Below are 22595 nucleotides of genomic sequence, written 5' to 3'. Positions count from 1 at the left end.
ACTTTACACATTACATGTATCATGCGGTGCTGGATCAGGCCAGTGGCCCATTTAGACCAGGATCCTGTTCTTGCAGTGGCCAACCAGCTGCCCATGAGCTGGTTGGCCACTGCAAGAACATTAGCAGGACCTGAGCACAACAGCATTCTAGGAAATTAGCCAAACGTATTACTTAGGCCAAGGCCCTAACCACTAGCATATTAATTATCTGTATTTATTTTAAATTGCTAACCCATCTTTTGACCCAAGTCAGGCCTTCAAGGCAGCTTACAAGCAAATAATAATACAATATTAAAAGCCACGTGAAATCAAAATTATTTTTAAAAACCCAGCAAACACTAACAACAATTTAAAATGCAGCACCAGGATAATCAGATGCAAAAGCATTGCTTTCTTTATAAAGAAAACGTTTAATTCTCTTAAGTATGAGTCTATGAGGCCAGAAATCCAAAGCTATCCTAACAAATCCATGAAGCATTTAATCATGTACAGAGCCCCCGATGATGGGACAAGTGTTCAATTTGTAAAGGCAGCTTCCTCATATAAGACGCTGGCTGTAAGCTCACAGACATTGTATATGGATGGTGCTTGCATCTTGCTTTAGAACTCTTTGTCATTCAGTGTCATCTGTTCAGCATTTATTACCCATGCAATCCATAACATGTCGGATATCACATTATTAAAGAACCAGCATCACTGCATGTACCAATCATTTCAGGAAGATGAATAATACATTTATAAATAACGTTGCCTCAAACTAAAGTGTAACAACTGCAGGGGGAGAGAGAGAAGCAAGTAATATTCATCGGTTTGGCACAGGGATGCTGCCAAAAAAATAAGAGCCCTGTGTCACATTCTCCCCCTTTCTCCAGTGATGTCACCCTGTTGTGCATTTTCCTACCCATGCTAGCAGCAGCCAGTGATGTAGAGGACAATGTGATGACATCATAACATGGGTAAGTGTTGCTGCTCATTATGCTGTTCAGAAGCAGTTCAGTGTTGCCTGTAGCTTGAGTTCCATCCTTGGCTATCATGCTCTTTGAATACAAGGAAAACACCAGTTTGCTTCTGCGACTAGAAGCCCAGGCTGTAAATCATTCTGCAAAACCACATGTGGAGATGAAACAATATTTAGAGCTTCTCACTAGGATCACTCAGGAATTGTTTTCCCTCTCCGATGTGGGAAATTGCATCCTCGTGGTAACATTTTTCATCCCACAGCAGAAGGAAAAATAAAATTTGGGAGAAAAGTCTGATAAGGATATCCAGAATCCTTTGTTCTGCACCAAATACCACTCCTTAAATAGTTGTTTGTGTTCGCACAATGCATGTTCTACCACACATATTGTTTTCTAGGATATTTCCCCCCTATACTGCCTGCACATGTGCAAGGTGAATTCAGAGGTGGACGGTGGACTCACTTCTCTGCTGAAAAGAAAACGAAGTACTTTTTGTGAATTAAAAGAAGTGAGGTTTTTCTTTTACTTGTTTTTCACTTCAACAAAGCCCTTGCTCTGATCGGGGAGGGGGTGTTAGAAATTAAATTAGGGTTGGGGGAGAACTGCTTCAGTTCAGATTTTAATGTGAACCTGCCTAATTTGCACTGTAGAGATGAAATGCAGTTATCTTTTGAAAATTGTACTTTCCCTAATCTTGTGATACAGTTCTGCAAACAAATACGTTTGTGTACAAAAATATGTATATTGTGGGAAAGTGTGGAAATAGCATATAAAACAGGGGTTGGCAAACTAAGGCCTGGGGGCCAGATGCGGCCCCCCCAGGCTCGTAAATCCAGCCCATGCCGTGAAGTTGGAAACTGCCACAAAGCTGTGACTCCCGGCGATGGCAACGGGAGGAAGAGGCCGAGCGGCAGTGGCTCTGCCAATCAAACACTGTGCCTGGTTTAGCTCAGCACAGCACTGGGACATCTCTGCCAATCAAATGCTGCATCTGGTTTGATTGGCAGAGCTGCCACTGCTTGGCCTCTTCCTCCTGCCTCTGCCGCCACCACCCTGGTGCTCCTGTGGGCCAGAGAGCAGAACGGACAAGCTCGCTCTGCCTACCCACTTCACCAGCAGCAGCAGCAGTGGTGGTGGCAGCAGCGGTGGCCCCTGGAAAGTTAAGCACAGCACCGTCTTTCTCTAGACAGGGAGGAAGCCCGTTTCGTGCCACTGCCACCCGAATGAGGCAGGTGGCAAACTGAGAAGGCAGCTGGGGATGGGGGGGACTACTTGCCCCCCCTCACAGTGTGCATAGGAATTCGTTTTATACACACACACACACATCATACACACACACACACACACTATATATATATATATATATATATATATATATATATATATACTGCCCTTCCAGGCCAGGGACGGGGTGCTTCTGTCCTCACAAAGCCTCTGAGCAAACTGAGATCTGATTTTTAAAAATGCTAAAAAGAAAAGGCTACATAACTTGACGCTCTTTAAATATATTCCATGATTATGATATCTGTTTTGCATTGCATCTGGGACAGGTGCCCCCATAATTCGACCCTGCTAGTTGCAGTTCCGATCCATTCCAACACTGGATTGGGGGCAATCGAGAAAGAGGAACAGGTTGTGGCTTCCTAGAAATCTTTCCAGTGAGGAAACCACAGCAGAGTTATGTGAAAAATGTGAGATGAGGCAGCTGAAACCACTGCATTCCTTGTACTACTCCCTCCTTCCCCCATGTACGTCAATACTTTCCTACCTTGGCTCCGAACATATTCACATTCTCCTGAACTAGCAGCTTAAATCACAAAGCAATATGACCTTTCATCTCTATATTGCCACTTATTTTCATATTTCTATCTCCTTACTTGACAGACAAATCAAACTGCTATGCACGCCAATGCTTTAATAGCATATTCTACCTTCTCCTCAGGAATAAGTTATACTGAAGATCTTCTAGCACAACGGTGGCCACTCAGAACACACATGCAAATCACCGTTTATATATTGGACTAATGTGTGTGGTCTCTTGTCTGTTGTCTCTCTCTAGTGGCAGGATCTGGTACCTATCTGGCAATAACAATGCCTATGGAAGTCTGTTAAGCACCTGAAGAAATCAGCCCTTCCATTCATGAAGTCATGTGTAGTTTGCTGGAACATTCAGACTGGAAACATACTGGACAGGCAGTGGTCTGTCACTACTTGAAGTCATGCTGATTGCAACTAAGCCAGTGGAATTATTGTTCTCTCGGAAACTCAAAGTGTGTTTCTGTTCCTCATGCGTTCTTGCTTTAAAATGTTTGTTTTGTCAAGACACAGACGATCAAGTTGGATTATGGTGCTTCCAAAAGCACTGCTTTAACATATGAACATAAGAAGGACCAGCTGGATTAAACCAAAGGCCCATCTAGTCTAGCATCCTGTTCTCATTGTGGCCAACCAAATGCCTATGGGAAGCCCACAAGGAAGACTTCAGTTCTATCACACAAATGCCAGTGTTGGGTCCTATGAAATAGAGCAGACATGAAACTCCACAAAGGATAGACACCTAAGGTGTATGGGGCAGGTTGTGAAGAGCATTAATATGAAGGTAGAGGTTGCAGGAAAACATGATCTGGAACTGGGTAGGTGGTATAGTAGGAGATCCGAGCCAAGTAATCCGGAAGCAGGAAACAGAAATAGGCACTGGGGCTCAAGGTCAGAGACCGACTGTTGATCACGCAAAGATCAAGGCTTGCGCTAGAAGTACCGTATTTACTCAAATGTAATGTGCACTTTTTTGGCCAAATTATGTCGTGAAAATTAGGATGGGCCTTAGATTTGATGGCGCATTTACATTCACCAGCAAATACTTTTTTGGTTTCAAGGTTTTGAAAACTGAGGTACGCATTAGATTTGATGGTGCATTACATTTGAGTAAATACAGTACACAGCAGGCCAGGATGTACCAATGAGCTGCTGGGGTGAGCAGAGCCATGTTTCAACGTGAGAGAGCACGGCTAAATCAGTTGATTTTCTACTCTGCATCTACAAGGGAAACCAGGACACAAATGAGGAAGTCACCATTCAAATCCTAGTTGATCCTGACAACCTGGCTAGATCCAGAATCAAAGCAAGATGTTCACCTAGTCAAGCACACTTTTTCTTTGCTTATATTTTATTTCAACTATAATGTGCCATCTCTCTCTCTCAATGGCATAATCCCATCTACATGCCCAACCACTTGCAGCCGGGATCCTCGCTGATAAAGTAGATGGCCTCATAATGCCTTAGAAGACAGAAAGGCAAGACTACCAAGTCAATAGGCTTTTATTTGGACTCCGATTTCAACTCAGATTGGGGACGGAAAGAGACTTGCAATGGAAAGCAGTTGCTGAAGACTCCCACAAGGCCACTCCGAACTTGAAATCAGTCACCTGTGAATGAAACACATATGTATTTCTGTTGATTGAGCGGTATATAAATCATGTTAAATTAAATTAAATTAAATATGCAACCTTTGTATAAATCATAGCCATTTCCCCCCTTTCATTTTTGTTCATGATGTATAGCTTCTGCTTCAGACTTGTAGGTTTGATATATTTGTTACAACTTTTTTTCTGTGTAGATAATGCAAATAAATGAATGGAAAAAGAGACAGATTTATTTGTTTGTTTGTTTCATTTCTAAATCACTCTTCCTCCTAAGGGAGCCTAGGGCTATGTACAACAGGGTATAAAATTCAAAATAATATCATAAATAAAGCATAACAATAACCATTATAACTATAAAATAACTATACAACTCAGAACCCTCAAAATATGTGCATAGTACAAAAAAGCATCTGCAGCTGTTTAGGAAAAGGATCACTTGTGTAATGCCATATGTGGCCATTATTGTCATGCAAACAAGCATGGATAAAGAGCAGGCCTTCTGAACCAAATCAGTGATTCCTCCTGCCCATTGTCCTGTCCCTGACTCTGGCCATTGTCAGATGATGTGCTAATAGAACCTTCTAATGGGGAAACTGGCTAGTGGTCCAGGGATAGTGAGAGTTGTAGCCCAATAGTTCAGTCAGTAGAGCATGAGAATCTTAATCTCAGGGTTGTGGGTTCAAGCCCCATGTTGGGGAAAACATTCCTGCATTGCAGGGAGTTGGACTAGATGACCCTCATGGTCCCTTCCAACTCTATGAACATCTGGAGGGCCACAGGTTCCCTATCCATGCAAGAGAGGAGCCTATTCCATGCCATCCATTCCCACCCTCCAATAGAGAATGGCGTAGAATATAAATGTGAGGCATGAGCACGCTATCTTCACTAAAGATGCTGCAGCCCATGCACTCAACGGACCATTCTTCTCTTGTCCCATCACAGAAGGAGCAGCTCAAAGTCAAAGTGTTGTTGAAAGAGAGTTTCTCCAGGAAGCAGGAGCCTTAAAGTCAAGGCTCTATGCTTTCCAACTTTGTCTCACTGTTCTCATTTTAGAGTAAAGTGAGGTGTTGTTTTTTTAAAAAAAAAAAAAACAACAACCCTAACTAACTAACTAACACCTTACTTACATCAGTTGTTTGCGCTGAAGAAGAACGTTGTCAGTTGCAAAAATTGCCATGGAACAATTTATTCACAAGTGTGCCTTTCACCCAATATCAAAAAGATACAAGGTTCTCCCTCTTGGTGGAATTCTTTATGTTGCAGCTCCTCACAGCGAAGAGATGTGTGCTCGCTCTCTACCTATTATGTAAAAGAAGAAAGAGCAAATGAATCTTTCATGGAATCCCGCCTAGCACTTTACTGAAAAGAGCACAGTAATGTTGCGTTTATCCATCCATCTCTGAGCAAGCAAAAATTGATGGGGAGGAATGGGGGGGTTGATTAATATGAGATTTGAGGATCCTCTGGGCTCTCACCATTGGTTCTTTTTGAAAACTAATGAATCAAGGCTGGAAGATCAAAGGAGATGATGTTCAGTCTTACACTAATTAACCTTCCCAGCAACAGAGGAAGCTAGATGAGGGCGGGAGAGGACGTGTCACCATAATACTTTGCACGGTGGGAAAGCCTACACTCAGCAATTAGAACAATTTTCAACTCTGCTGCTGATTACTCTGTCATGTTCAAAGAAGGGCAGATCATGGTCTGCCCAGGGCTTCATGCATATTATATATAAAGGGGGCTGGCTCCCACCTACTTAGGCAGTGAGAGAAGATCTGACTGCTCCCTGCCTTACATAGCAAGGGAGTTTTTAAACAGACCGTATAGTTATGGAGGATGCATGACTGACAGGCGCTAACACTACCCAAATACCTGAGATGCAATCAAGGGCTTGCTGATTTTGTAACTGCACACATTTTAAGAAAATTGATGTGTAATAACTTGTAATGCTTCAGATTCCCTCCAGAAAAGAGTACCCGTGGTTGCTGAACATAAAATATGGTGATGCAAGGCATAATTGTTTACTTCTGTTCTGATTTCTAGGAGATAGTGCAACACCCACTTATTCAAGAAAACTTCTGAGCAATAAGAACTGCTGGCCTATCTTTAGTTTGCCATTAACAACTAGGTGAGGCAGTAGATGGAAATAGTTTTTACTGATATTTTTGTGTGATTTTTATTGTTACTTGTATTGAGGGGGGGATTCGTGTTAAGGTATGTCAGCTAGGGATGCTCAACAAATCTGCTGGGTCTGCATTTCAAAGTGAATTCACCTGATCTACACTCTCCCACACCTGTCCAATGCATAGCCTAGTCATCCTGGTCAGCTGCTGAGATTAAGGTGAGGTTTTATTATGGTACTTTGAATTAAGTTGGTTGTTTTATTTTTAAAAAATCATATGATTAGACATGAGAACCCCACCTACAAACCTTATTTTGTGGCTTTGAGTAGGTCACTCTATCACCTTCCTTTTATAGGGTTGTTGTGAGCAGGTCAAGTGATAACATATTGCAACACACCTTGAATGTACAGCAAAGGAGGAAAAAGAAACCTAAATAAGATCAAGCAAACGTCAGTATGGGTTTGAGACAAACTCAAGATGCTACTGGAAAGCATTTGCCTGTTCCAACAGCCAACCTAGACCATCATCCTAACAAAATTTCAACCCCTGCTGCCCTCCCCCCATGCACACAAGCCTTGAAATGGGTCTGGGGGTCTGGCAGCCTTGCATCCATCTCATGTGGGGAGGGATGTCAGGAGCTGGACAGGGCAAGGCTTAGAAGAGGTTGTTTGTGTTTCTTTTTTGTAAGCCCAATGCCCACTCCTCAGTTGGCATATTCAGAACAGATTTGGCATCCAACCACCTGGATCACAATGCAGGAGCAGATGGCCATGTAAAGGCCTAAGAAGGAATTTATTTTGGTTTTGGCCTGCTAATTCCATTGACAAATGGAAGCAAAGTCGTGTGTGTGTGTGTGTTTTGCCTAGTCTGTACTGTACTCTGGAGAAGGACTGTAGCTCCATGGAAAGGTGCATGCTTTACATCCAGAAGCTTCCAGGCTCAGTCCCCAGCATCTCCAATCAGAGCTGGGAGAGACACCTGTCTGAAGTCCTGAAGGGCACCTGCCAGTCAGCACAGATAACACTGATCTGGAGGGACCCATGATCTGACTCTGTATAAGGCAGCTCCCTAAATCTACTCAGGGGATTAGCTCTCAGTGCAAGGCACAGGGTCAAAATAACATTCACTTGTTGGTCACAACACAAGACAGTGCTGACAAACTGAACCTGAGATAAGGAAATATTTTGGATGCTTTGGGAAGGAGTCATTCATTGCTCCCATAGCTCAAGTGATACATCTTTGGGTGAACATTCATATCATCTACTCTAAACCCAATGGTGAATCTGATATTGTCATCAGATTTGCAGATATCCATACAAATCTGATATTGTCATCACCATTAAATTACCAGCTCAGCAGAGAATGGATTCTGATTGTGCAAAGTGCTAATATGCTTGGCCTGATCGGAGTTTAACAACATCTGGAAATACACAAGTTCCCCATTCCTATTCTGCGGGCTTTAGATCCCTTGAAAATGTCAGTCTGTATGTGGAGGATGTGTGAACAGAGAAACTTTGGTATGTTCACATTTGATCTGTCTGCAAGATAGTAATGCACAGTCATGTTGTGTGCTTTCGTGTGCCCACTTTCTCTGGCTCAACATATTTCATCTCATCCATTGGCCTTTTAGTTCATTAAGCAACAGCCACAACTCTGCTGGCAGACCTTTCAAATTGGGGAAGAGTTCTATATCCAGATTAAGATGATCTAAATTGCTAATTTTGATGGATATGAGTTGTGCTGCAAATGCTTAGTTCAGCTCGAGTGAGAAACAATCCCTGTCCTAAAGCCTTACAAATGAGACACCCAAGACAAGTCAAAGAAGCATAATCATTTCCCATCTTAAAGATGGAAAACCAATGAAATTAAGCAGCTTGCCCAAGGTCACGCATGGATCCAAATTTAAAACAAATTGAATAAGTTTCTTTGTGTCATCTTCTTGCTGAGCTTGGAATCGTTTGTGTTCTCTGATCTCCTTGGCTCAGAGCTCAAGGAGCCATGCTGTTACAGTAATAACATGAGGCCAATACGGCTTATTAAGCCCTGGAGGGATTCTTTGCAATGCCCAAGCCACAGAGCTGCCTAATAAGCAGAGAATGTTGGCCATGCTAATGTCATTAGTGGTGCCATTTGTTTTAGGCTAAATGTTGTACAAAGCAAAATCCGTTTTAATCCCAATTTAGAACAGGCTTGCGGCTGTCACTGGGGGCATTTTTCCCCCAGCCTATTTTTAAAAATAATCTGTTAGGCATGCCGGTTGCCAAAATTCCACTAAGAGCTCTATTCCAGGGCCTTATGCTTTCAGAAAGGCTTCTGCACGGTGCATGGCACGTGCAAACAGAGAGAAGGGCTGCAATTCTTGCTAGACAAAGGAAGCATGAACAGCAAATTGTCATTTGAGGAATGAACCACACAGAGGCCCAAATTCAGCCTAATAGCAAATTGATAGTGGGCATCAGATGTCAGCTAGCACTGTTTCCATATCAACATTAGATTAGAATGCAGGTGATGGACCTTGTACTTTTCTGTAACTCTGTCAGGGGAAGGAACTGTAGCTCAATGGTACAAAAACTTTGCAAACAGAAGGTCCCAGTTCGAATCTTTATCATCTCTGGTTATGTGACTGAGATGGGAAAGAGCATTTGCCTAAAACCCACAAGAGCTAATGGCAGTTAGAGCAGACCATACTGGGTTTAGTGGAGAAATGATCTGGTATAGAGTTGTTTCCTATGTTCCTCTGCCTTACTAACCTGTCCTTTCTTTCTCTCACCATTGTTAGAAAGGTGATGCAGACCTTATTTTCAGACTTATTTGTATTACTAACTTACTCTGGCAGAAGATAGACAGAGAAACCCAGATAGAGCATTTCCTCTGATTCAGTTTTAAAGAGCAAGTTTTCGCTTGGAAAGCTCAGGGCAAAAAAGAAAAGAAAATGCAAAATGCTCGGGCATGGAGCGTTGAAGTGCAGACCTCTGCCTGGAAAGAGCAGGGCAAAAAGTAAGTGTGGATAAGCTCTTAGTTGAGTTCTGAGGGTAATACATTGAACAGAGGTGGCTAACTGGCACCCTCTAGATGTTGTTGGATTCTAACGCCTATAAGCTCCAGAAAGCATGGCCAATGGCCAAGGCTGGTGGGAGCTGCAGTTCAACAACATCTGGAGAAACATGGGTTAGCCACCCCTGATTTATATAACTTGGTGGACAAGGACTGACCCATAGGGTTACCCTTCTATATAATGTTTGAGTAGTTGCTGTTGAATGATTTCTTTAAATGTAAAGGTTCATCATTGTTCCACCCGATGTGTATGTCTTTAAGGGGCCAGAGAAAGGGCCAGAGCAAAATAACGAGACCCAGCTTTACAGCTGTGAAACATAGCATGTGCTGCTGAGTTGTATTGATTAAGCTGTGTCAGCAATTGGGTGTAGTATATAAGGAGCAGCACCTAGCTCTCCCATTACCCTGGAGGATGGGTTGGTGGTTCGGTCATGGTTATTTGTTGATGTATTTAGTGTAAATGGAGTTTTTGTTTTTGTAACTAAAACCTTGTTTAAGTTATTTTTGAGTCCCTTTTTAATGCATGGTCTCCCCAGCAAGCTCTCTGCAGCGTTACTATACTGCAAATAGCCAACAGTTGCCCCATTTGTAAATGATGTGTTGTCTCCAACATTTATTGGTAGAAGCCTAGCAACCTTCCTTTAGCCAAGAGGAAACTATGAATGAAATCCATACTGAAGCATGCACACGTGTGAACACACACACACACACACACACACACACACACAGAGAGAGAGAGAGAGAGGTAAAGTTTTCAAAGCAAATGAATAATTTAGATCTCAAAAGTAAGAGGCTACAGAACAAAACAGGCACTGCTGTTCTGGTAAGAGTTCACAAAAATGAAATATCAGCAATAGAGATACCCTCCTTGCAATATCATGTTCACTTTGGATATCACTAACTGGGGATGGTTCAGAGGAGATTGATGTCAGCTCCATACTTAATTTAGCATTCATCCAGATTTGTTTGCCCAAAGTTTGCAGGGAGGTTAGGCGACATCAGTTATTTGTTGCATATTCATTCTGATTAATTTGCTAGGAGGTTATTCAATGTTGTATGAAACATCTCCCATCACTTTCCTTATCGCAAAAAGAGTGATGGGGGCAGATTTGTTGCACAAGAGCACCAAATCAAATTAACTGAGCAACCTGAATTTGCCAGTATGTAATTGAACACCAGCAGAAAATAGCAACAGTCTGGAAGTGCCATAGCACAGCCTATGAGAAAAAGACAAAAGAGATGTAATAACCAGGACTGTTCACCCTTCAGAAGGCTAGGGAGAGATCAGAGATTTAAAATCTGCAAGCATGAACTAAGAAAATGTCAGCAGTCCATGCTTCACCTTTTTTGATGATAGCAGAGAAGAAACAATGGCTGTTAATCAGAAGAATATCAGTTTAAATAATAGAATGAGGGAAGACCATTTTTCTGCCCACAAGGGCTGCTGAACAGCAAGTTCAGACACCAATTATTGTTTTCATCATCAGCTTTAGAGAAGAAGCAAGTGCTCAGAGAAACATCAACAAAACAACATGATTATTATCTGTACTTTTCTGCATTTCACTTTCTTCTGACCTCACTGTTTCCAACCTCCCCGCCTTCCAAACCACATTTCTATATACCCGTGCAACTCAGGATAAAATTTATGCATCTGATAAGGTGGACTGTAGTCCAAGGAAGCTCATAGGCATAATACATTTGTTAGCCTTTCAGGTGCCACAAGACTCTTGGTTGTTTTTACCAGCCAAAAGAAAAGCCTTTGACTTATTTCATTTTGCTTTGTTGCAGAAGAATGGTGTACACACAGTCTTCTCAAGAGGCTCTGTGATTATGTTTTTCCAAGGACATATTTCTAAGACTGCCGGATTGGGGACTTGAAGTGAGCTTGATGCAATTCCTGCCTTTTCGTTCCATATAATTTTGGATGAATCAAAGAGTTTCCCATCTGTAAAATAGAGGTTAAAGCATAGTTTATCTTTTGCATTATAAACACATTTGGAAGCCCTGCCTGTGTTAGACCACAGGATAAGCTGGGGCCTTGGAGTCCTTTACATCATATAAAATGCTCTTATATGAGAGAGTGAGCAAATTATTGAGCCAGGAAATTCCTTTTCCTGCATGCATCTCACTGCAGCCCCATCTGTTATTCTACATGTAGCTGGAGGGTAAGTTGAAAAAGAAAAAAATGTGCCCTGGTTCCTTCTACTGACATACAGCACTCCAGAAATGTGATCATGTTTGCAAATGCCAGATATAATGATTTCCAGAGGGGAGGAAGAAACAGACACATTCTTAGAGCTCACATTTTGAAATGTGTTGAGGGTTTTTTAAACTTCCAAAATCATTTGGTAATACTAAGCCACCTCTATTTTTCACTCCTTTATGAAAGTGTTTGGTGGTGAAATTAACTGTGACAGATAGTAAGCACATGCTCTCTCTGCTCCTGACATGACGATTAAAGAAAGATCTTTCACATATTAGCAAGAACAAATGCTACCAAGGAGAGGTCTAATCACTCATCTTCCAGTCCCTACATTTTTCAAATGTTATTACAATGAACTTCACTTCATTATAGATTTGCAGCCTTTAGAGGCTGGAGAAGTGGAGGCAGAGCTACTAAGGGCAGCTTTTTCTGGTCCAGAAACAGCCATGGATGGGGAACTAGTGTCCTGTCCATGTCATTGGGCTGGAACAACTGAAACTGATCCAACAGGTTGAAAATCAACATTACTCCATGGACCTCCAACAGACCTGGACTAGTTGTAGCATCAGGTTCAGCACATATCTGAGCAATGTTGACCTCAAAGTGTTTCACAAATCTTTTGCAGCAGGTTATTGAATAGCATAGACATCTTGCTTTTTGGGTCAGGGACGCAGGTGGCGCTGTGGGTTAAAGCCTCAGCGCCTAGGGCTTGCCGATCGAAAGGTCGGCGGTTCGAATCCCTGCGGTGGGGTGCGCTCCCGCTGCTCGGTCCCAGCGCCTGCCAACCTAGCAGTTCGAAAGCATCTCCGGGTGCAAGTAGATAAATAGGGACCGCTTACCAGCGGGAAGGTAAACGGCGTTTCCGTGTGCGGCTCTGGCTTGCCAGAGCAGCGATGTCACGCTGGCCACGTGACCCGGAAGTGTCTCCGGACAGCGCTGGCCCCTGGCCTCTTAAGTGAGATGGGCGCACAACCCCAGAGTCTGTCAAGACTGGCCCGTACGGGCAGGGGTACCTTTACCTTTACCTTACTTGCTTTTTGGAAGACTTCAGTTTTGGACATCTTGTCTTAGCCACAGCAGCTATCCTCTTGCTTCTCTCTGAAGCCCTTCAGGATCCTGATTTGCCCTGTCTCCATCCCTTATCTCCCACTATGCATTACATGAATCCTCCTAAAAACAGTTAAACACTTGAATGAGTCCCATTGTGATAGATATTTTAAAAGGTCAACTCCCACTGTGTTTGATAAACTACTGCAGTCATTATCTGAACAGCATAATAAAATCGTTTCAATGAAGCAAGCAACATTTACATGTACCTTCTGTATTTTAATAGTATGTTTTCATTAAATCTTGTATTAGCAAGCATTGGTCCATAGTAGATTCTCAGTCACCAGAGTTTTCACTGTTTATATGTGGCTGCGGAGGTACATATAGTTGAAAGTTGTGTTCCACTATCTGACAACTTCCTGCCTCACTAATGGACTGTTCAATGCTGCAATATGTTCAATACTGCACCCAATATTGAAGGGGCCCTGTGTTGCACGTATGAGCAGTGTCACATACCTGTGACATCACACATGCACATCATCAAGAGGAGGCTGAGCATGCAGTCCAGCGCTTGTGCAGCTTCAATGTCCAGTGGCTCCTCGTCTCTTGTGCTCAGGAGGAGCCAGCCACTGATGCTGCACCATACATGGCTCCATGCTCACCCCCTCAACATTGTAGGGGCTCAGCCCCCCGCCAACACATATTCAGGGAACCAAAGACACCTCCACCCCTAGGAGTTTGCACCTATACACATAACATGGGCCCTTTGCCATCTTGGAGTGCAATGGACAGCACAAACATTTCCAAAGCACTAGATGGTTCTCATACTGTTGCCTGAAGATCTGCCACTTTCACAGGTTTATTTAAAAATGGCCTTCACCGCTAAACTCATCTAGTGGGTTAACAGGGCACATGTCTGAAGCCTACCTGCTGAGCTACCTTGACCTCATTTCCTCGATTGTCGGAAGCCGTGTTGTCAGAAAGAAGATGCAGCAGATAAAACTAATCTTTCACTATCTCCGGCAGCTTTTCCCTGGTGTTTGCCCATTTGCAAAATTGTTCAGATCCGCACAGGAAAGCTACTGCATGTTGCCAGCAACTGAAATCCAATTAGCTTTAATTGCTACGTCGCCACTGATCCATTCAGTAGGACCATGAGAATAAGGCATGGACCCATGTGAGTACTTTGCCTATTGATGAAGCAATGGTGTCACACAGACCTGGCTCCTAAATAAGCACAGTCATGTTTCTTGTATCTATTATGTAATAATGAAGTCAATATACCTATCTTCACATAAGATGAAAACTTCAAGGGCACATGTGAGCACACAAAACAACACCATATCAGCTCACCTTGCCTGGAGAAAACAAAAAATGGTCACAACACAACAAGAATCCTGGTTTATTTTAGAACATAGGAAGCTGCATCAGGCTATTTGTCCATTTAGCCCTTGGGTTATCCAAGGCAGAGGCCTTTTTCACATCTCCTGCTCTTCCTGGACCTTCACCTGGAGCTGCCAGGGATTGAATTTGGGGCCTTCTGCATGCAAAGCACATTTGTTAAGTCTCTGAACACCTCAGAGGTAGTATGTCTCTGAATACCAGTTGCTGGAAATCGCAGGTAGGGAGAGTGCTGTTATCACTCAGTTTCTGCTTACAGGCTTCCCACAGACATCTGGTTCACCACTGTGAGATGCCCTTTGGCCTGATCCAGCAGCTTCTTCTTATGTTTTCTGTAAGTTTTTACATTTATACCCCATCTTGTGAGAAATAATCTACCAAAATAAAACTTCAAGCTTTGCTAGACAAGCAAAGAGTTAAGACACGTGGAGTTCTCCCCTGTAAATTCCTAGAGAGAATACTCTGTGAGGTCATATCCCCTGCTTTCCCTGGCAGGAAAAGTAAGGAAGATAATCCTTACTACTTCGTGCATCCTCAGAGTTTGGTCATTTTTCTCTCTCCGTGTAACTGAGGTAGGTTATGGATTGAAACTGGGACCTGATACATGCAAGAAATGTCCTACAGCACTGAGCTATGGATCCTCACCTTGTCATTGAATAGTTGCAGGACAGAGCAGCAGCACTCCACCAAAGATGCAGAGACTTTAATGAGCATTCATTGGGTATGGTTGTCCAACCAGCTGTTGGTCCACCAAACAGTGGTACTGTCCACCCCACGTTTTACCATCTTGACAACAAGGATATTTCATGTGCAAGAGAGGACTACGCACAGAACATGAACTGCAAAGTCATCATATTGCAGTGCAAAGCATAAAAAAGTGAAAAACACCACTCAGAATGTGAATTACTGCTAAGGCCACTGAGAAATGTTATACATAAACACCTGGAATTAAAGGTTTAAAAAATGACAGGGTGTTGCTGCAGAGGGTTAATGTTGCTGTCTTTCAAATCTTTAAAAAAACATTGCTGGATGAGCCTTTAAGTGCTGAAGTTGCAAGTGGGAAGGGAGACTGTGAAGAATAGCAGTTTAAGAGAGAGACTACAAAAATGAGGTCACAGACATGGGGAGGGAGGTGTGCTATCATTAACAGAATCACAAATAAACGTGCTAGCTGCGGGAAGTCTTGTATTTCCCAGATACAATTGCAGCTGGATCGCTGGGAAGAATTGATGCTCTCGCCACAGAAATGGATCTTTGAGGGAAGGCATATGGTCTGTGTGAAACTTGCCACTATTGTACCAATAGCTGGTTGCATCAAAAGGCTCTGAGGCAAGCAAAACTTAGCCGCTAAGGCTGCAACCGTAAGCATATTTGGCAGGGAGTAAGCCCCAATTGGTAAGGGACCCCAATTGGTAAGTGCCTAGGGCTTGCCGATCGCATGGTCGGCGGTTCGAATCCCCGCGGCGGGGTGAGCTCCCGTCTTTCGGTCCCAGCTCCTGCCCACCTAGCAGTTCAAAAGCACCCTTAAGTGCAAGTAGATAAATAGGTACCGCTTTATAGCGAGAAGGTAAACAGCGTTTCCGTGTGCTGCGCTGGTGCTGGCTCGCCAGAGCAGCTTTGTCACGCTGGCCACGTGACCCAGAAGTGTCTCCGGACAGCGCTGGCCCCCGGCCTCTTAAGTGAGATGGGCGCACAACCCTAGAGTCAGACACGACTGGCCCGTACAGGCAGGGGTACCTTTACCTTTACCTTTTTAAGCCCCAATTGGACTCCGTCAGAGCTGCTTCTCAATAAACATGCTTAGGAGTGAACTACGCCTCTTTGATGGGGCAGAGACTCCCTCTCCCAAGACAGCAACAATAAGCACCACACAGATTCTGCTCTAACATGGACCACGACTCCCCTGACACATCCTTGCAGAGAAAAGAGGGGGTTGCCCAGCAGGTGTTTGTTCCTCAAGTCAGCAGCAATATGACCTTCCAGCAATAATGGCTTGTGTTTCTTTTGGAACTTTTCCATAATTCATACAGTGGCCTCCTCTCAGCCATCAAATATTTATGCCCTGATGATGCTTAGTAAGAAACATATTCTTCCTTGGAGCATGGCTGAACATTCAAGGCTAGCATGGATTTTCCTTTGTTCAAGTCATTATGTTCAGTATCGATTTAGCTTGTCAGGTGGATGGGGTGTGCTTCAGGAAGGAAAACAGCACAATGCTTTTCCCTACACCCAAAGAGCAGCTGCCTGATTCTGGTTTTGCAGTCTAGTTCCCCCTTGACCACGCCAAGGAGATAATAATCCTCTCTTTGCAGCAATAAAACATGGACTGGGTGGAAATGGCCTGCCAACGTTCTCTGCACTGCAAGATTCAGGGGACATTTTGCTGAACATTCTCCTGGGGAGAGCTGAAATTCTCCAACATTCAAGAAATTAAATTTTCAAAAATTATTCAGACAATTCTTTTCCGAGACTCTTTGGCTGGGCACTAAAGTAAACCACTCTTGTAGAGTTTAAGAGCCTTTGAAAGACAAAAATGGCTCTATCTCCCTCTAGTGACCAAATGGCTCGATTTGATGGCTCGATTCAGAGGTCCGCTTCTCACATGGTTGGTTTGGCAAAATAATGCTCTGAGAAGCTCCATCAATTGTGAAGGGCCACTTTGCTCTTGGGTTTGCTCAAACGGCAGCCTCCAGCCACCCTGTCCAGTGTTATGGAAGAGAAGGCAGTAGACATAGCCTTCTTCCAGTGCATCCAACCTTCAGCTTCCTCCTGGTCACTTGTGGGTCATAGTGCCTGCCTTTTTTCCTCTGCTGGAGGTTGAGTCTTTGTCAGAGGGGTTGGAACAAATCCTTCCCCCCTTCAGCTCAAGCCCTGCATCAAAGCATTCATTTATTTGAACAGATAACATTGTCCCATCTGCCAGCCTGGGTTTCATACATCCTCTGGCATCTAGATCTACCACATTGTGCTCAAGGAGAGAAAATCCATCCCACACCATGGGGTTTGCGGCTGACCTTCTACTGTGCCACTGCTAACCCATTGACGAAAAATCCTAGAGTGGCTGCTCTCTGTGAGAATGGGAGGGGGGTGAAAGGAAGCAGATACAATAATAATTAATGCATGACCCATAAAACCCCAGTTTGCAGACGTATGCTCTTGCTGGGCAGTTAGAAGGCAGTGTTTTAAAATCCCATCCATTATTCATAGGGCAGTGCCATTTTAATAGTTAAACTTGTTTCCAATTAATTTTTAATTAAATCCACTTTTCAAAAAAAACCTAAGACACAACATTTTGCCTGAAGCAAGATCCTCTGACCTACTGTGGAATCAGAATCTGTTGTCAGAACCAATTCACACATTGCCAAATTCTTACGCAGAAGATGCTTCCATGGAATAGAGATGTGATTTTTAGCATATTTGTTTTCCGTACTTTCTCAAGGGACTCCAGAGTTACCCTCACAGCTCCCATGCAAGGTAGGCTACACTGAGAGAAAGTGACTTTTCCAAGGCCACCCAAATCTTCGGGATCCAAGTACATCACTGATGAGGACGCCACCATCTATATACATAATGCTTTACGAAGAACATGTTTGAGAAATCCATGTCGCAGAGGACTTACGAACATTAAAAAGGCATGTGGAAAACAAAGAGGAAAGGGGTGAAATGGAGACAGGAATAAACAGGGAAAGAATATACAATTATTTTAAATACAGGTATTTTGGATTAGTTGTGATATAGTATTGGGACCAGGAAGTTGTTCCAAAAATGTCCTGGAAAAGATCAGCTTTGAGGAGAGTGTAGTGGTCACATAGATGTGTTTTGGAGGACAGTTCCAGGCATAAGGGGCAGGAAGGCAGAAAGGGTAGAAGCCAATGAATTATATCCAGTGCAGCACCAAGCAAAATGTTCTGTCAGCACAAAGAGTTCTCCTTGCACAGCAGAAAGTTCTCCCTCTCTTCTCCCCCTGAGTGCCCCCTAAATCCATTCTGGGGTTCCCCCAACCCTCTGGTGCAGATTTGGGGATGATGCTGGGCACACATGGGTGGAGGAGAAGGGGGAAATCCCTTGGGGGGGAGACACTCTGCATGTACTCAGAGGCACCCACTGCAATTACTTTACGCTGACATTCACTGACATTCAAAGCAGATTCAGGGGCTTAATGCTGATGAGCCTTGGCTCAAAAGTATGCCCTGAAAATGGGATTGGCATCTTCTGTGACGCTGAGTAGGAAATGAAATTCTTACCCTTCAAAACTGCATTCCTAAGTGCCTACCCCTCACTGGCTTAGTGATCAGAACAAAAACATTATAGTGTCTGGAAGATAAGTCCACTTAGCAGCTGCAAAGCAACTCCACGCACTAGAAGGGACCGGCTTAGCAGCAAATTCTTCTCTTACAAAACTCATAGGAAGGCTAAAGCTCCCATTTGTTTTAGTGCATATACGGCAGGACCAACCAGGTTATGGCAGAGAATAGAAATGTGCACACAAAATCCCTGACTTTGCTATCAGAAGGCTGCGCCATATCTATAATGCTTAAAAATAAACCCTGCTTTGAACAGAGCTGAGCTGAGCTAAAATGACAGCATGAGTTTAATTACTCCCATCTTGTTCAGAGCGATAGGAACTATAATAAAACATGGCCCAGATTTCACGGTTTTTCACACCATAAGCCAATTAAAAAGTGCCTCTGACATGAGCCCTGCTGCAATTAGCCAAGAGCAGACTTGCACTCAAAGGACATGTGTAAACAGAGGGCAGCCACAAAACCATCTAGCTCGCTCCCCTATCAAGCAGCTTCAGTGACAGCATCCTAAAGGGGAGGCTGCCTGTGCTGGGGGTTATTCCAACAAGAGGAGCAGGAAGTGCATCAAGTCCTCAACACCTCTAATGCAAAAAAGATCCAAGACTCAGCAGATGTGAAATCAAAGAGGGATAGATCCGTCTAGCATGCTGTGAGTAGGACAAGGGGGTGTGAAATTAGACAATGCCACAGGCGATACAAGCAAAGAGCTTGATGGATCAGTTTTCCTCCTGAGCAACGAAAAATGATCTGGAGAAACTGATGCACAGGGAAATCCAAAATTAAGAGCCAAGCCTTGGCAGGTGCCTGAAGCTATTTCACATAGCTCCTGTTCCTGTTCTGCCTTGAGGCCGAGATTTGCAGAAGTGAAAAGAAGCTGAATGCAGACCCAGGGCACAGCTTGTAAAACTCAAGGGAAGCAGAGAGGCCGGGGGATGGGGAGAGAATGTAGTGCAGCAGAGTACTGTGTTCTGGTACTCTAACCATCACAGCAATAAGAGGAGCCAAATAGCACCCTACATTTGGAAAAGGGTGTCTTTCGTCAATACATCTTGCCCAGGTGAGACAACCTTCCATTGCAGCAGCAGACTTACAAGAGACCCTTTTCCATAACATGATCCCGCATGGCTGACTGCTCCATACACCCAATGCAACCATGCAGTAGGACCTTTCCTATATAGCTGGCACCCCTTTCTAATAAAAAAACAATCCTTGATACATCCTGGGATGTGGTTGCATGAGCCACATGTACCCAAGGGGCGTAACGCGGGAGGACCAGGAGAGCCATGGCCCTGGATGCATAATTTTGAGGGGGCACAAACTAGGCACCCCCACGCAGACACGGGCTGCTGTGGGGATCATTGGCCCACCCAAATGCATTGGGCCCTGTCCCTGGCTCCCTATCCTTCCCTGTCTGCCCTGGGGGGGTCTCTGGGACCCAAAGCCCAGCTTGGCCTCACCGCCATGTCCCCAGCCCCCTTGCTGAATTGCTGCCCAGCCAGTACTCAGTCTCTCCTCACTTGGCATGCTCCCTAGACAGTGAGTGGGCAGGGATGGAGGGAGGTGGGCAAGGGGCGACCCCACCATGGCACTCCAGCCCAATGCTCCTCTCCACAGGCATCAGGGGGGTTCACAGGGTCAAACCATTCTATGAATAAGGTGATGGAAAAGGAGGGCAGGATTTTACTTTCAGGAACAGGTTTGGAACATAACTGTGCACAGCCGCATTTGCAAGATGGGCACTGAACATGGAAACAGAAGCTGATAAAAGAAGCATCAGAGATGGTATATGCTGTTTTTAGGGGCTAGTTAGCGACACCTTGGCTTGGAAAGAGCATGAGACAGCAATTGTATCTGGGAAAAGAAGGCTCGGCATACCATGCCAGAAGGCCTAGCAGTGGAAGCCAATGCCAGAGAAAAGGGTGCCAGGTGCCAGGCAGACTGACAACAGCTAGGAGAGACAGACACCAGAACCCCCTGGGACTGCTAGCAGAACAAGCCTATGCCGTGCAGAGGCGCCAAGGTGTCACTGATTCTTGTCCTTTAGCTTAGTAGTGTCAACATGCTTTCTAGTCTGATTGATGACTCAGGAAGTCACAGAGCAGCCCTGCTCTACTGCGCTCTGATCTCACCCACGAGTCAGTGCATCAGCAGGAACAGCTGCGACCAGATTTACTGAGGGAATTATTACTGCAAGGGTCGCCTGCTTCAGATGCCTTTGTCTGTATATGTCCTGCAGTAAATTACTCCCTATAATTTTTTTTAATCATTGCAGGAGTCCGGCATCATAGGGAGCAATGTAATGTGGGACAAGTGAGAACGTGCTTCCCAAAATAAACCCCACATGAAATCATACCAAGAAAGGTGGTAGTCCCGCCTTCCTTTCTGCCACCAATATTTCCAGTCCTGACATACAGTTTATACACTATGCACACTGTGGAAGTGCACTAGGTGGAGGGTTTTGATGTCATCCCATTCTTGACAATTTCGCTTTTCATTCTGGCCACAAGATTCAAGTTTCCTGATGTGCCAGTTGCATGGTGAGTTCCCAACCCACCTGCCCCCCAGTAGAAATAATGACGCATTTATTAAGGTTAATGGGCTAAAGAAGGCCACAACTTTATTGGTTACAGGTGATGAGCGGTATTGGCTTAGGCATTGGACCTAACTGACTATATCTGACTCCAGCCCGTCTGCTTGAAGTCCGGGAAGGGTTAACACCAGTAGGGGGAGTCCTGCTGATGCACATCAACTAGGAGCTCCCCGGGGTCACCAATAGGGGGCATGCCTTAGGCCCTAACCTCCCTAGGCTTCAGACAGGGCCACACACATCCCCAAATCCTTTAACAGACTACCCTTCAAAATGTGGGGCAGGTGGTGGCACTACCTCCCCTTTTCCCCATCTATAGAACTATTACAATGCCTAAGCGCCAATACCCAGAAAGTTGTGATGATTTGCTACAAGGTAGGCGAAAACCAAGTGGCTGGTGCCAATCTGCCAAGTGGAAAAATTCCTACCAGGTCCTTCAACGGCGACCAACCAAGGTCCATAGCAAGGTCAAAGAAAGCAAACCTTAGATGGCGGGAGGGCAGGAAAACCGGAGCAGTTGGCAGGCACACAAAGAGGGAGATCCCCAGCTGCGTCCTGCCTTTAAGGGGCAGGCCACACCCCTGGAGCAAGCCAATTGGCTGGGAATCCCTCCAATCACTCAGGGGCTGGCCTCCCCACCCCCTGGACACGTGGAACCCCACCTCCTCCTTAAGGCAGAAGTGGCTTTTTCTAGCAAGGCATATGCAAGGCCAGCTACCTGCTGATTTCCTCCATAGATGTCTTACCTAACCTTGAATTATTTTTTAACAGGAGACGATTTCCTCTGCCCAGTGTTTTTCTGCTACTAATTTTTAAAGTCAGTCTTTTAGGCCCAAATTAGATGCAGTGTGGGATAGTTATGATTCTCCTGCATTAAAAAGATAGGTGCAAAGAGGAGATACTGGTTAAATTAGGAATATGACACTAGAATAGGTAGGGTTAGCTCCATATTATTTTTCTGATTAAAATTCTCTTGCCCATATCTTCTATTTGTGCCATGCAGAATAAAACTTACAGATCTTGCATGGATACCTTGGTACCAGTAAACTACAGACGGCAGTGAGGCCTAATTGGAATAAAGGATTAATCTCATTCTTCAGTGCTATGGTCCTGATTCAATTCAAGGGTCCCTGTGGCTTCTATTAAAGGAGAAACAACAACCCATGTCTTGTTAGGTTCTTATTAATATGTATAGTGAGTGCACAGTGGAATCGGCCTAATCTCCAGGATTTTCTGCAGAGCAGTTGCCGACACTGGACATTCAGTCCCAGGAATGTGGTCCTTCTCATATAGGGATACAGTAATGTTTGTCTTCTTCCACCTTGCCCTCTGTGGGCTTCCCATCTATCTAAAATTAGGTTGTAAGCTCTTTAGAGGAGGGATCTGTCTTTTGTGGTTGAATGCAAATGGCACTTCTAAGCTAAATCTATAATTTTCCATACAAGGGGTTTGAGACCATCTCTATCAATCTGCACAGGGCATCTCTCTAAAGAAA

General features: G+C 44.2%; 1 long non-coding RNA gene across 1 annotated transcript in view; it reads right to left on the bottom strand.

The window, feature by feature from the left end:
* Window positions 1–4259: 4259 nt before the first annotated feature.
* LOC307219035 overlaps window positions 4260–22595 on the bottom strand; it is a 34259-nt gene continuing 15923 nt past the window's right edge. The window contains exons 2-3 of the long non-coding RNA XR_013840279.1: window positions 5509–5680; window positions 4260–4384 (exon numbers count right to left, since the gene is read on the bottom strand). This is a non-coding gene — a long non-coding RNA (uncharacterized lncRNA). The remainder of the gene's footprint in view (window positions 4385–5508; window positions 5681–22595) is intronic.

This window comes from Podarcis cretensis, assembly GCF_951804945.1.
Source record: "Podarcis cretensis genome assembly, chromosome: 6".
NCBI lineage: Eukaryota > Metazoa > Chordata > Lepidosauria > Squamata > Lacertidae > Podarcis > Podarcis cretensis.
This window is presented reverse-complemented; position numbering and strand designations above follow the sequence as displayed.